Below are 14,373 nucleotides of genomic sequence, written 5' to 3' on the forward strand. Positions count from 1 at the left end.
TCAGGCGAGCGTGGAGGCCATTCAATGGTATCAATTCCTTCACCCTCAAGGAACTGGCTGCATACTCTCATCACATGAGGCTGGTCATTGTCGTGCACCAGAAGAAACAGAGGACCCACTGCACCAGCGTAGGGTCTGAGAATGGGTCCAAGGGTTACATCCTGATACCTAATGGCAGTCAAGGTTCCATTATCTAGCCTGTAGAGTTCTGTGCGTCCCTCCATGGTTATGCCTCCTCAGACTATCACTGACCCACCACTGAACCGGTCATGCTGAATGATGTTACAGGCAGCATAAGGTTCTATATCGCTTATCCAGACCCTTTCACGTCTGTCACATGCACTCAGGGTGAACCTGCTCTCATCTGTGAAAATCACAGGGTGCCAGTGACAGACCTGCCAATTCTGGTGTTCAACGGCAAATGCCAATCAAGCTTTATGGTCCTGGGCAGGGAGCACAGGGCCTACTAGAGGATGTCGGGCCCTCAGGCTGCCCTCATGAAGTCTGTTTCTGTCTGTTTGATCAGGCACATTCACACCAGGGGCCTGCTGGAGGTCATTTTGTAGGGCTCAGGCAGTGCTCATCCTGTTCCTCCTTGCACATAGGAGCAGATACTGGTCCTGCTGATGGGTAAGGTTCTTCTAAAGCCCTGTCCAGCTCTTCTAGAGTTACTGCCTGTCTCCTGGAACCTCCTCAGTGCTCTTGAGACTGTGCTGGGAGACACAGAAAACCTTCTGGCAATGGCATGTATTGATGTGCCATCCTGGAGGAGCTGAACTGCCTGTGCAACCTCTAAAGGATCCAGGTATTGCTTCATGCCACCAGTAGTAACACTGACCCTAGCCAAATGCAAAACTAGTGAAAATTCCTGTTTTGCCCATCCAGTGCACCTGTTGTTAATTTCATTAACACCAAAGCAGCTGTAATTGATTAACAACCCCATCTGCTAGTTAACTGACTAGATCAATATCCCAGACGTTTAATTGACTTGTTGCTATAAAAGTGTTCCTTTAATTTATATATATATATATATATATATATATATATATATATATATATATTTTATGGAAATCCAAAGTTCTGCTTTAGGAGCTCCCACTGTATCTGGCAATACTGCAAAGTGTCAACAGTCACAGGTCTTCCAATCAAATATTATGATAATATGTAATTTAATCACATTATGATTCTGTCCTCCCCAACCACCCGCAACCTGGCGGGGTACAACATAAGAGTATTTGAGATTGCGGGTCCTGAGGCACTTCTTAACATCCCTGAAGCGGCTGCGCTGTTTCTGGACCTCTGCGGAGAAATCCGGGAAGGCCAGGACGTGGTGGTTGTCCAATGGGATGTTACCTCGCTCACATGACAGGCGAAGGACCGCATCCCTGTCCCTGAAGTTCAGGAAGCCTGCAATAAAGACACAAGGGGGGGGGGCACCCGGGGGAGGTTTCTTGGCCGGCATGCAATGTGCCCTTTCCACGACAAATGCCTGAGCGAAGGTCTCCCTACCGTACAATTTGACCAGTAGCTCCTCCAAAAAGGTAGCAGGAGAGGCACCCTCCATATCCTCCGGTAGCCCAATAAAATGAATATTGTTGCGTCGGGCCCTATTCTCTAGATCATCTTGCTTATATGTAGTAAGTAGGCAATGTCACGAGAGGCCTGCTCTACCGAATTCTGGACCGGGGGGAGATCATCCTCCACTCTGGATATGCGATCCTCGGCCTCCGTCACCCTCCCCCGCAGCTTTTGGAAATCCTGCCGCAGTAGGGAAATATCTATCTTGATTTCCTCTATTTTGGATGTAAGGGAAGCTTTACAGTCCGTGGGCCTGCGCGTCTCCTCCAGGCGCCGGAATTTGTCCAGTTTCGCCGCCGCTTCAGATGTTTTCCAGGGCGGTGACATGGCAGGGTGAGTATTAGAGGTGTAGCCATGAATGTCGGAAGGTTTATAGCTCGATAGAGTGCAAGCTGGATGCTGGCCGGGAGAGCTCCGCTCACACACCTCCGCTCACATGCAGCTTCAGGCCACGCTCCCAATCACATTATGATAATGATTAGTTGGTCACCCAAGAATCTACGAGGGGTCTTCAAAAACTTTTTAAAGATCCCTTATATATCTATTGCTATCATAGAGGGCTGAGCATGATACCATCATTATGTTACGTCCCTCTTTAAAAAAAAATGATATTTATGTCTGCCACAGACAGTCCCCAAAGACCAAAGCTGTGACCTCCTTGACCCTCAGGAGCTTACGAAATTAAAGGTTAAAGTGGATGTAGGACATCATCTTCACCTCTTTTGAGCCAATCTGATTTGAATGCCCAATAAAAATCTTTTGCAAAATCCCTTTTTCATTAGAGAGCTATTTTTTCCATTAACAACAAAATCTGCAGAGGACTGTAGAAGTGAACATCTGTCGCTGCCAGTTGTTCGTAGAAATACTAATTATTTTTATCTATATTTTACAGTTTAATCATAAGTTTGGAAATCTAGGTGTTTAAACAACGGCGCATTTATTCATCTTTTTATTTAATGTTACACATCAACTGGGGAGTAATCTCTTTATTGAATTTGGGGAATTCACAGATTTGAGTAGTATACCACAGAATAAAGGAAATCTTTATTACAAGGAAATGTATGTATATACCTGTTCAGTCATTTCCCACTCTCTATAGTGATTCTACAGGCCAGCTCTTTGGGCCTCATGTCTGATATGTTTGAAAGCCATTCTATAGAATTTTTTTGGTGAAATATACGAGGTAGGTAGCTAACACAAAAACCATAGCTCCAGATAAGTCCAAAACCAGGACTCCACCTGCTCAGCTCAAAATTGTGCCAGCCCGACTCACAGCCATATAGCACAAACAACAAAATACGGATGGCTGCACACCTAAGGTCCTCCAAAAATCACTTTATTCAGGCACAGATATTTAAAAACAGCCTCAGTCCATAAGCAGGGGAGAGAGAGATATGGTTGACCCGTTTCACATTAAATTAGTGCTTCTTCATAACAAGGTTATATGATTAGGGTGATTTTTGGAGGGTGTGCAGCCAGCCATTCAGATTTTTTTGATTGTGTTAATGTAGGTAGCTAGGTCTTTTGTCAACCCTCCCTAGTAGTATGGGCTTTGGACCAGCATGAAGAATGTGTCAGCACTTAGCCAATTTGTACAATCATACTGGGAGTAATTTTGGCAGGAGTCCTTTAACCTACTAACATATCTTTGGAGTGTGTGGAAACCTACGCAAACAGGGGGAGAGCATGTAAACTGCATGCAGATAGTAATCTAGCTGATATCCAAGCCCAGGATCCCTTTGCCAATTGGCTGCAGTGCTAATCAGTGTATTATGAAAGCAGGGGGTCCCAATGTCAGAATACTATTGCACGGCGGGTAGGATTTCTCCATCCACCTTGCTTGTGTGGATGGAGAAATCTATTCAGTTTTCTTTTTTTGATCAGCCCACTGGCTAATCAAAAATACTGTCTCATGTATGCTCAGCTTTAACCACTGTGCTGCTTGGTATGGAATATTAGTGTGCAATTTCTTACACATTCATTTACTTTTTTGTTATTATGATCAATATGGCCTACCTGTGTGTTTCAGCTCTGCTAGGATGAGGGAGATCTAGCAAAGTTAACTGAATGCCACAGGAAATTACTGAAGTCACAAGTCATTAGCAAAGCCACAGAAAGTCCTTTGGGAACGCTGTGATTGTGTTTCTGCTCCTATGTGAGATGATAATAACTATGGCCACAACATAAAACATTGTAACTCTCTCACTACCACTTGGTATTCAAAATTAGGTAAATTTAAAGTCATTTTAAAGACCTAAAATTATCATTTGTGATGTATTCCTTCCATTATACCTTTCAGAACTGCTGCAGGCCAAATGAATGTAGATTAGAGGGGGGTCCTTATGGCGCAATCAACATCACTGAAGTGGGATATTAAACTATGGACTTCCATTGAAAGCCCAACTCCAGGATTTACAAAAAAAATATTCTCATTAACTCTTGGGGATGAGGAGTAAGATATGATATAATAATATATGTAAACTATTTGGATTGAGAAAATACATTCTATTTCTATTGTATAGTGCAGACCAGTGACCAGACTCAAGTCTGTAATCCTCCTAAAACTGTTTGTCTCTCCATATTAGCTTTATATCCATTGAAGTATGCTATAAACAGATAAGTATTTGGCATTTTATAAAGCATGGCAAGGACTGGCCAGAGAGGGATAACTTTGACGTATTTGCTCAGCCTGAACATATATTGCAATATATGTAAACCTAATGGCAAGACCATTTACTGTTATCTCACATATATATTCTTATTATTATAGCCAAATTTACCACCCTAACTCCTCCCACAGTTTTTACACTACATAGACAGTAATATACCGAAACGCGCGGATTGTTCCCGATTAGTGTGCTATTACTTTGTGGAACGTTTCGCCAAATGGTTCACTAAATATTGGCGTTTTTGCGCCAAAATTGGTCCCATAGGAATGAATGGCGGAATGTTCAAAACTAGAGTAGGAGCTGAAAAATCAGGACATGATTTCTAAACTGCCATCACTCCCGCATTTTCATCCCATCTACACAAATCTTATATCAAAACATTCAGCTATCCCTGCTGCCACTAAAAATGGCTAAGCCATAGTCCTGATAGTTTTCACAATATGACTGGTGGAGGCAAGAACACTTCACACAATTTCCCCAGAAATTGTAGCTTTTCTAGTTATAAATTGTTATATTATAATTACTATATACCTGGAGAGCATGTGAAAAAAAGACTGGAGCTCCACCTTCTGGCAAAAGAATAATTATTTTCTTTTTAATAAATAAATAAACATAATCCAAAAATACTATACTTTATACTTTAAGGCCATCAATGCAGGTCTAATAAAGACAACAGGAATTCAGTCAAATGGCAATGAACAGTCAATGATAACAGATTTCCCCTGTCTCCTGGACTAAGGTACAGCTCCCCCTCCATGTAATGACAGAAAGTACAGAACTGACAGACAAATGTCTCGTACTTGTAGACAGTAATATTTCTTCTTTACAGAAAATAAACAAGGTATTCCAAGATGGTTCTAGGAGGAAGTAAATGCAACATATGTTCAATTACACATACCTATTTAATATGCAGATTTGTACTCGTACTTCTTTAGAAAAAAAGAAAACCTTTAACTAGTCTGATCCATCTGTCCATGTTTACCTTATATTAGGTTCAATTATATACACTTAAAATTGGTGATGGCCATGGTGCTATAAGGGTCAGTGTTGATGAGCTTCAATTGACCATTACAGGGTGCTTTTGACAATAGTTTATGATGCTTCAGAGATTATTCAAAATAATTAGAAGTGTATTTGATCTGCAGTTGACTTGCGTTTGATCTGTTTCACTTGCTTTTTTATTGCCATAGATTTTTACTGGGACAGAAGTAGTTCTGGAGCAAACAATAGCCCATCAATTATGTCTCTTAAAGTGCTGGACGTTTTTAAATTGCATACTAGCACATTATGGTAAGCTTACCTTAAACTGAGGCCCTCCTGCGCTGAGATCTCAGAGCCGCAGCGGGCTCCCATCTCTACCTTTCTTGCTTCTGGGTTCGCGGACTCCGGCTCTGTGACTGACAGGAACTGCGATGACGTTACTCCCGCACATGTGGCTGGAAGCCGCGGCAGAGCAGGATAGCAGCGGATGATGTCATCCTCTGTAGCTCCTTCCCCCGCACGCGTTACGTCCAAGGGTTTTCGTCAGCTGCCGATATGAGACTGGTACTCTGTGTATGACTATTAGCTAATGAACAAGAGGATTGTTTATGAGTGGATTTTTTTATATTAAAGCAACACTTTTTAGAGCCAGCTGAGAGCACTTAGTTTTATTTTGTTTATCCACATGTTATTGGGATCTGCTCGTATACCAAGACCCCTCGCTGACTTCTATACTTACCCAAAGGTGGGACAAGAGCTTATGACCTTCTGTTAAATCAGGGGTCCATACTTTGAAGTGAGTGAGCAATCTATATTTTGGTGGAGGGCATTGTCACCTGTAATGTTACTGGATCTCTTTTCACTCTCACGGATCTCTGTTCTATATTCTGGCCTTCATGGCTACATTGTGAAATACATCATTTGGACTCATTGATTTGGATTTTTATCATATGCTTTTATGAATTGATGAATTCCTTATAACTTAATTATTATCTATAGTGCTGCGCTGTATGTAATTTTAAGGTAAGTATAACATGTTTGTTATTTAAAAAAAAAAAAAAAAACAAGACTTTAATATTGTTTTAATTTATAGGGATTTCCTCTCACTGTTTGGCTATGGGACAGGAAGAAAAGGTAAATCTCCCCAATGGGACACAGATGCAAAAATAAACCTTACAGGGGATATAGTTCCAACTGTGGTTACTGCACTTTGTCAGAAATTAGCCTGGGTGCACTGCTGTTAAAAAAAAAGTTAATAGACAAAAGTTAAGCAGCCCATAGATGATTATTTTTTTTTCTTTCAACAAGCTCCTTAAATGAAAAAAAAAAAAATGATTACCCCATTCACATATTCAGTGTGAGTTGGGGAATCCTACCCATTGAGCTACAGTATTCTGACAGCAGAGAGACCAGCTTTAGTTGAGGCACTTACAAAATTTTTGTCTTTGAGTGCCTTGACTACAATATACAGTATATATATATATATATATATATAGTATTTCACAAAAGTGGGTACACCCCTCACATTTTTGTGAATATTTTATTATATCTTTTCATGTGACAACATTGAAGAAATGACACTTTGCTACAATGTAAGTAGAGAATGTACAGCTTGTACAACAGTGAAAATTTTCTGTCCCCTCAAAATAACTCAACACACAGCCATTAACGTCTAAACCGCTGGCAACAATAGTGAGTACACACCTAACTGGAAATGTCCAAATTGGACCCAAAGTGTCAATATTTTGTGTGGCCACCAATATTTTTCAGCACTGCCTTAACAATCTTGGGCATAGAGTTTACCAGAACTTCACAGGTTGCTACTGGAGTCCTCTTACACTCCTCCATGATGACATTACAGAGCTAGTGGATGTTAGAGACCTTGTTCTCCTCCACTTCACAGGTTGCTCACAGAGGCTCTGACACTTGGGTGCTGGTGCCGGTCCCTCAATTAAATTGAAGGACTGTATATGTCACCTGCTTAGCGCTACACCTACTTTTAATACTTTATGGATCTGTTTTTCAGGATTTTGTGTTAGCTGCTTTTTTTTGGTATATGAGTTCATATTAAGGTTGGCGCAGTATATTACTACCTCTATCCCTTACAAAAGATGGTCACTTTTTTTCCCAAATGTGCTTTTTATTTTCAAGAGAAACAAAAAAATCTTACAATATGGAGAGCTCACAGATTATTCGCACAACTGCATAATTCCAACACACTCATGAATCACCATACAAAAACCATTAAAGCCTTTTACCCACACATTCCCACACTCTACAAGCCTTCCTTTAAGTAGGATTACTCTGTATCTGAGTGCCACAAAACAAAAACACTTTTTAATTTTTAATAATCAAAATAAATCCACCCATTAACCCATGTCTCCATGCTTTATTTTGCTGAGAAATCACTTTGAAAAACACCCCAAGCATGTCTGGTGATCACTGGTCACTGTCTCAATTTCAGCTTTTTCACATAAATAATGAAGGAGCACCAACATGCCAGTGAGGTCACCACTCTGCCATAATTTCCTATCAGCGGGTTTGTGGTGTAAGAGCTGTGCACTCCAATAGAGATTTTTCCAATGAACACACAGCTGGATTAAATGGCACTTTCAATAAACTGGCCTCGGCTCTTTGAATTGTAACTCTGCCATTCAAGTCTAGTATCCTTTCCTATAAATAGGCAGGGTTTAGAAAAGGGCTACGATATATAAATATCTGGAAACGGAGGAAATATACTTGTGGGTGGGTGCAGCATTGTGTAGCAGCAGAAAAACACGAGTGCGGAAAAACAGAAATTAACTGAAGTTCAGCAATACAGAACAGGCATGGCGGGAAGACAACCCGGCCAGGAGCACTCATAGCATGAATAGTAAAATCAGGCATCAGTTGTGCCAACAGTGTCTTTCTCAAGAGGTGGAATGCAACCTGGCTGGTCAGTACCCAAGTGGGGAGGCTTTTGGAAAGCATGGCATGTTCCTGTACTTTCCCTACTCCACAGGAACCTCTACCTGACACTAAGCACTTTCCCTACCAGACGGGTGACCTGTCCCTACTCTAGCGACATGTGAAATATGTGTCAAGCCCAGGAAGCCAGAGTCTTAAAGTTTTTATTAGCCTAGCATTTCATATTCCTGATATGTGCCTGCTGCACCGTGCACTGTACTTGTTTGAAAGAGTATCCTGTTCTCTTTGTACTGCTTCCCTTTTATGAAATCCCGGGTGTCCAGCCAACCCTCTGCTTTCCTATTAACAACTGACCACACTAAGTAGGAGAACACACCATGGTCAGTTCTCTAGCTGTTCTTAGAGTTCAAGTGCAGCCACCCCCCATCCATCACTCTTTTTTAGTTAAAGCGCACCCTTATATATTTATTTAGTTCTCTAGCTGTGCTGGGAATTTAGCCTGCTCTCCTCCAACGATCAGACTTGTCCTGACCCTCCCCCATCGCCTTTCACTGAGAAACTCAGTGTACTATTGCTTCTCCTCACCCAGCTCTTATGCAGCTGAGAACAGAGAGAGCAGAGGAAATGTGATCACTTATAAAAAGGGGGAGCAAGGTATTTATAATGCTTTTTTTTTATATGTATAAATAAGTGTTTTGCCTTTTGTTCAATTTTAAACTAAATGGGCCGTTTTCCAAGTTGACCCAAGATGGTTGCCCCTTGTGACCCAGGAAACCATAGCGGAACTAAGTCCCTCTTGACTTCCTCTCCCTCTGCAATGCCACTTGGGTTGAGCGCCACCTGCAGCGGAGAAGGCAGGCTGCACCTGTCTTCATACTGCTACCTTATGCAGTACGATGAAATGTAATATTCTAAAAAGGACCAAATGTTTGCAGTTGTTATTCAGATCTTGCACATGTGAATAATGCTACTAATATTGTACAGACTAACAGTGCCACTGGGAACATAGAATGAGAACCTGTATTTAGTCTTAGTCTAATAAATGCACCCCACAGTACCATCCCAGAGACTACTTGATGCAAGCAGGTACAGCCATCTCCTTAATACACCTACAGGGTACCCCAAATTGCTCCAATGTTTTACAGTAGGTAGTAGATGCAAACACCACCTAATATAATGCCATGCACAGTACCTGAGCTAACTTTGAGGAGCCAAGGCATTGCTGTGCAGGAAGTGGGACACTGCAAATTTCTGAAAGTCAGAATTTGTTTATACAAATTGAGGGATACTTAAGTATTCTGTAGCCCTGTTTCGAGAAACAAATTGTACCAACAAACAATTGACAATCTCTCGGTTGCTTCTCAAACTTTACTCAAAGTGTAGCTGAACAATATTTGACCAAATACAGTATATAAATATCAGTCTGTCTGTATCCACTTTGTAGACCCTGAAAGCACAGTTTATTGTGACCAGTATGACAACTTAGGAATATCCAGCATCATCAGGGTTAACCAGCACTGAGCTTTCCTAACACCCCAAGTAATAATAATACTATTAATATTAAATGAAAGCAGTGGCATAATCTTTTGGGATGGAAGCAGAAAAGATGGCTCTGGTGTTATTTGAGATAGTATATTTGTGAATTCCTTTTCCCTGATAATTGTACAAAGCAATAAAACGAGGTCAGTAGAGGCTTCCAGGGAGACAATAAATGTATTTCATCGTAGACCACTAGCCATTCTCCTTACATCTGCAAGAACAATTTCTCTTTCTCTGGTTTTGCATTAGTAACCTGAAAATAAAGTTTTGAGCAAAGCTAATCTGCTTACAGAATGAAGATATGATTTATCAGAAACACATATAAGGTCTTATGTACTATAAGCAACCATTGGGAATGCAGCACCAAGACAAGGTTACAATGCACCAATTTTTAAAATACTATACAATAGGACTATGCAACTGATGGCCCGTGGTACCTTCTTTTACGACCTTGAGGTTGTTAAGAAAATAAATTTACATTTATCTAATCAAATATTGTTAGAAGTTAAAAGTAAAAATCCTCGAAACTGCTTTCAAGACATTGAGTTACTGATTCTAATATGGAGGCCTGGAAATTTACATGCATGGTACGCTTGACATCAGCTGTCCCTCCAAGTCCACCAACTATATAGACTACTGCGCACATCATGCATCTACAAGGACAACAGCTCTGTTCTTCCAGCATTTGTCAACATTTCTTAGTCCAGGTTCTTGTAGATACTGCACTGCTAATCGTCTCTATTATTAAGCTGGAAGAATGGAGTGATGCTATATTTCTTACATGTGTATTCTGTTTGGGGAATAGGGACAAGCTCCTGCTAAGCCCAGCATTAGTAAGTTACAGTTACCAGAAAAGCTAATTAAATACTATAAATTCACCCTTCCTTCATAATTATACGCTTTCTTCCTTTTTATGTAATTCAACAAAAAAAAATTGCATGTGGTCCACCACTCAAATTGTGGATACATTTCTGGCCTATGTGCTCTTTTACCTTTGACACCACTATTATATATGCTATTCAACATATATAACAGATCAGGCTTACATTTCAATGGTCTCTCGGGTGCTGCCACCGCCATTGCTTATAGGAGTAACCGGCAGTGAAGCCTTGCGGCTTCCCAGCCTGTTCCCTACTGCGCATTGTGAATGGCCTGGTGGTGGGGGAAGGAGGAGGGGGGCCGAACTTCCAGGTGACTTTGCCATACCTGTCAAAACCAGGTACCCGCTCCCCCCTCTCCCCTCCCCCTCGAAAGGTGCCAAATGTGGCAGCAGAGGGGGGCAGATCAGCCAAGCTTCACCTTTTGGGTTGAGCGCAGCTTTAAACCCAACTATATAAACTACTGGTTCCTACTTGGTAATTTGAAGCAACATCCATGTCATTGAAAAAAGAGGGGGTTTTTTGGTGTCTCAAGCCAAAGATAATGGGACTTTGTGGGCAAGTAAGTAGCAATTGAACATGAGTAAAATTATATCTCAATTTATTACCAAATTAACATAAAAGTAAATAAATAAGAAAATATTATAACTCAGTTGTGAGTATTGGTGTTGGGTACAGGCCCAATGTGAAAAAGATAAGAATAGAGAAGAAGGATTCTCAGTGAATCCGTGACACATGTGATAAGTTGTGACAGTTTTATGGATCTTGTCTCTGTGTATTCCGTATGTAGGAGTTTCACAGAGTTTCATCCATAATTTCTGACGCGTTTCGGCTGTATCAGCCTTTTTCAAAGTTTTTCTGTCACCCAGCTGTAATGTATAATAGATAATATTCAATATTTCCATTTGGAAATATACGTGAAATTGTTATATACAAGAAAAAATAATGAATAATGATAAATACATACTTGTATTTTAAAAAAATCTTGTTACTGCAAACCAAAATTGCCTCTGTCCCCTCTAAGCCTGCAACAAGGAGCCGTGTGGTACCATGGTCTGAAAAGATATATTAGATGTCTTTTTTATCGTATAAAAATGGAGGTCATATATTGCCAATGTTGGCTACTCACATCCAGGTTTGGAGGTGTTCATATAGGGATATTGGATTGTTGTTCCAGTAGTGTCCTGGATCGTTCTGGAAGGAGTATATATATATATATATATATATATATATATATATATATATGTTATATTGTATCTCCCAAGGTAAGTAATTAATGTGGGTGTCCGAGCCCAGATAAACACTTACATTTGCCGATTTTATACAGATTTAGAGAAGGGGAAGGTATCTCTCCTGATGCCGCAGTCATAAATGGATTGCTGCCGCCAGTTAGCCGTTCTGAAAATGGTCATATGTCTATGAAGTGTTTTATTACAATTTGTAAAGTATTGTGGATAAAAGGTATTTTATTTTTGACTTCAGGCAAAAAGACGTTCGTCCAGACTTACATTTTTTTCAAGGAGGTATTAGGTGTTAGAAGAAGAGGTAGAGGTGAAATCCTTCACCGCCGCTGGTCCACGTCCGTCCTGTTCCCTCTGCAAGAGGGAAGTGAGGGTGGACGCCGGCTCCCCGGCCTTATAAAGCCGCTCGCGCATGCGCATGGTGTGCTGCACGTCATCGGCTTCTTCCGTCAGTGACTCAGGCTTTTGTACTGCGCAGGCGCCTGGGTGATGCGCGCGCCGTACAAGCCGATCCTGACAGCTCGGCCGCCGACACAGTGTATGGGAGATCAAGGAAAAGACTCAGCCGTGGCCGGTAGATTCCCGTCTCCATAGTAACCCCTGTCACCGAGAAGTGGCAGGGGCTTGCTGTGCCGGGTGCAGGATGGGGGGGAAAACAAAGTGGTTTGCTCATAAAAACAAGATGTACATCTTCCTATAAATATACACATAATTGTTACATGTTGTACAAGAAAAAAAGGGGTAGTAAATACGTAATAAATATATATATTATATATAACATTCTTGGTTCGTTTTAACAGCAGTAATTATATCTAGATGCCCGAGAGGATATCCCCAATGGAGACGTTGAAGGAATATCCACAGGTCTGGCACACCAAAAGGGATTTTTTTGGGACGTTAAGTGTGATCTCAGAATTCTGATATCTTGGGATGGATCCCATGATATATGTATGGTCTGATTGGTGGTGGTTATATTTTTTTCTATGATGTTAATCTGTTTTGCCAGATGCAAAACTCTCCAGAAACGGTCTGAAGCTTTCTGTTTCGTTCAGCCCTGGGTATGTGGTGGCATTTAGACGCCTGATTTTTTGTCTTCTACAGTCATTTATCATTCACTTGAAATCAGTAGCACCACCAAGAAAACATTAGTAGTGCTGTCCAAGGATGACAACTCTACTCTTCATAGATACTGTATGGTGAATAAGCGTTACCACTTTAGGTCCACCCTATAGCAGTTTCACTGTGCACCCGATCACGTATACATACGTGTTTCAACACTTCTGGTTAGGGGGCACGCTCTCACTTCTGCTATGATTACACACAGCAGAAGCTGATCGGCGGGTGTAGGATACTCAATCTCCTTCAGCACCCATTGATCGTCAGGCAGAGGCAGAACTGCGATCTTCCAATGTAAACAAGGCAGATCGCCGTTCTGACAGGTGGAAAGGCATGGATCCTGTGTCTCTGCAAAGCAGGGACTAGAATCCATGTCTTGCCCCTAGGAAAAGCCCCTAACACAGTATAGTAAAACATTGGCTAGGCACACAGTTAATCCTTTGATTACCCCTGATGTTACCCCTTCCCAGCCAGTGTCATTAGTATAGTGACAGTGCATATTTTAGCACTGATAACTGTATTAGCGTCACTGGTTCCGAAAAAGTGTCAAAAAAGTCAGTTAGTGTCAGAATATCCGCCACAATATCGCAGTCCTGCTTTAAGTTGCTGATCACCATCATTACTAATAAAAAAAAGTAAATAAAAATATCCCATAGTTTGTAGATGCTATAACTTTTGCGCAAGCCAGTAAATATTTTTTACCAAAAATATGCAGCAGAATACATATTGCCTGAAATTTATGAAGCAATTACATTTTTTTAAATTTTTTATTGGCTAGGTTTTATAGCACAAAGTTGACGTTTTTTTTTTTTTTGTTTGTTTATAGCTCAAAGAATAAAAAAACACAGAGGTGATCAAATACCACCAAAAGAAAGCTCAATTTGTGGAAAAAAAAGGACATCAATTTTATTTGGGTACAGAGTCGCATGACCGCGCAATTGCCAGTTAAAGTAACGCAGTGCTGTTTTACAAAAAATGACCTGATCATGAAGGGGGTAAATCTTCCAGAGGGCAAGTGGTTAATCACAGATTCCCTAGGTGAAAATAAAGGTAAAACAAATCTGACAAAATAAATCAAATGCATCCAACATATCAAAATAAGGACTAAAAAGCTTCAATATACATTAAAATGTTGTTCTTGGGTTCAGATATGCTTTAAAGCGGTAGTAACCCTGTGCTTTGAACTTGTACCTACAGGTAAGCCTATAATAAGGCTTACCTGTAGGTACAGTGAATATCTCCTAAACTTTCTCTGTTTAGGATATTTTCACATGGGATGTAGCCGTTGAAGTCACTGGCGCATATTGTGCCCTCCCTTCATAGCTTTGTGCCGTAAACCATCATCACCGAAAACCTGGAAGGAAGACCGGATGAAGAAGGAAGCACTGTCAGCGGTGACAGTGCACATCGTTGAAGGGCTTCGTTTTAGGGTAAGTATGTAAGTATGTCATAATGTGTGGTGCA

The 14,373-nt window shown here is 40.9% G+C and overlaps 1 protein-coding gene across 3 annotated transcripts in view; it reads right to left on the reverse strand.

Moving 5' to 3' along the window:
* EPHB1 (EPH receptor B1) overlaps positions 1–14,373 on the reverse strand; it is a 453,186-nt gene that overhangs the window by 130,241 nt on the left and 308,572 nt on the right. The gene's annotated exons all lie outside the window — the stretch shown is intronic.

This window comes from Pelophylax lessonae, assembly GCF_965119305.1.
Source record: "Pelophylax lessonae genome assembly, chromosome: 3".
In the NCBI taxonomy this organism is placed as follows: domain Eukaryota; kingdom Metazoa; phylum Chordata; class Amphibia; order Anura; family Ranidae; genus Pelophylax; species Pelophylax lessonae.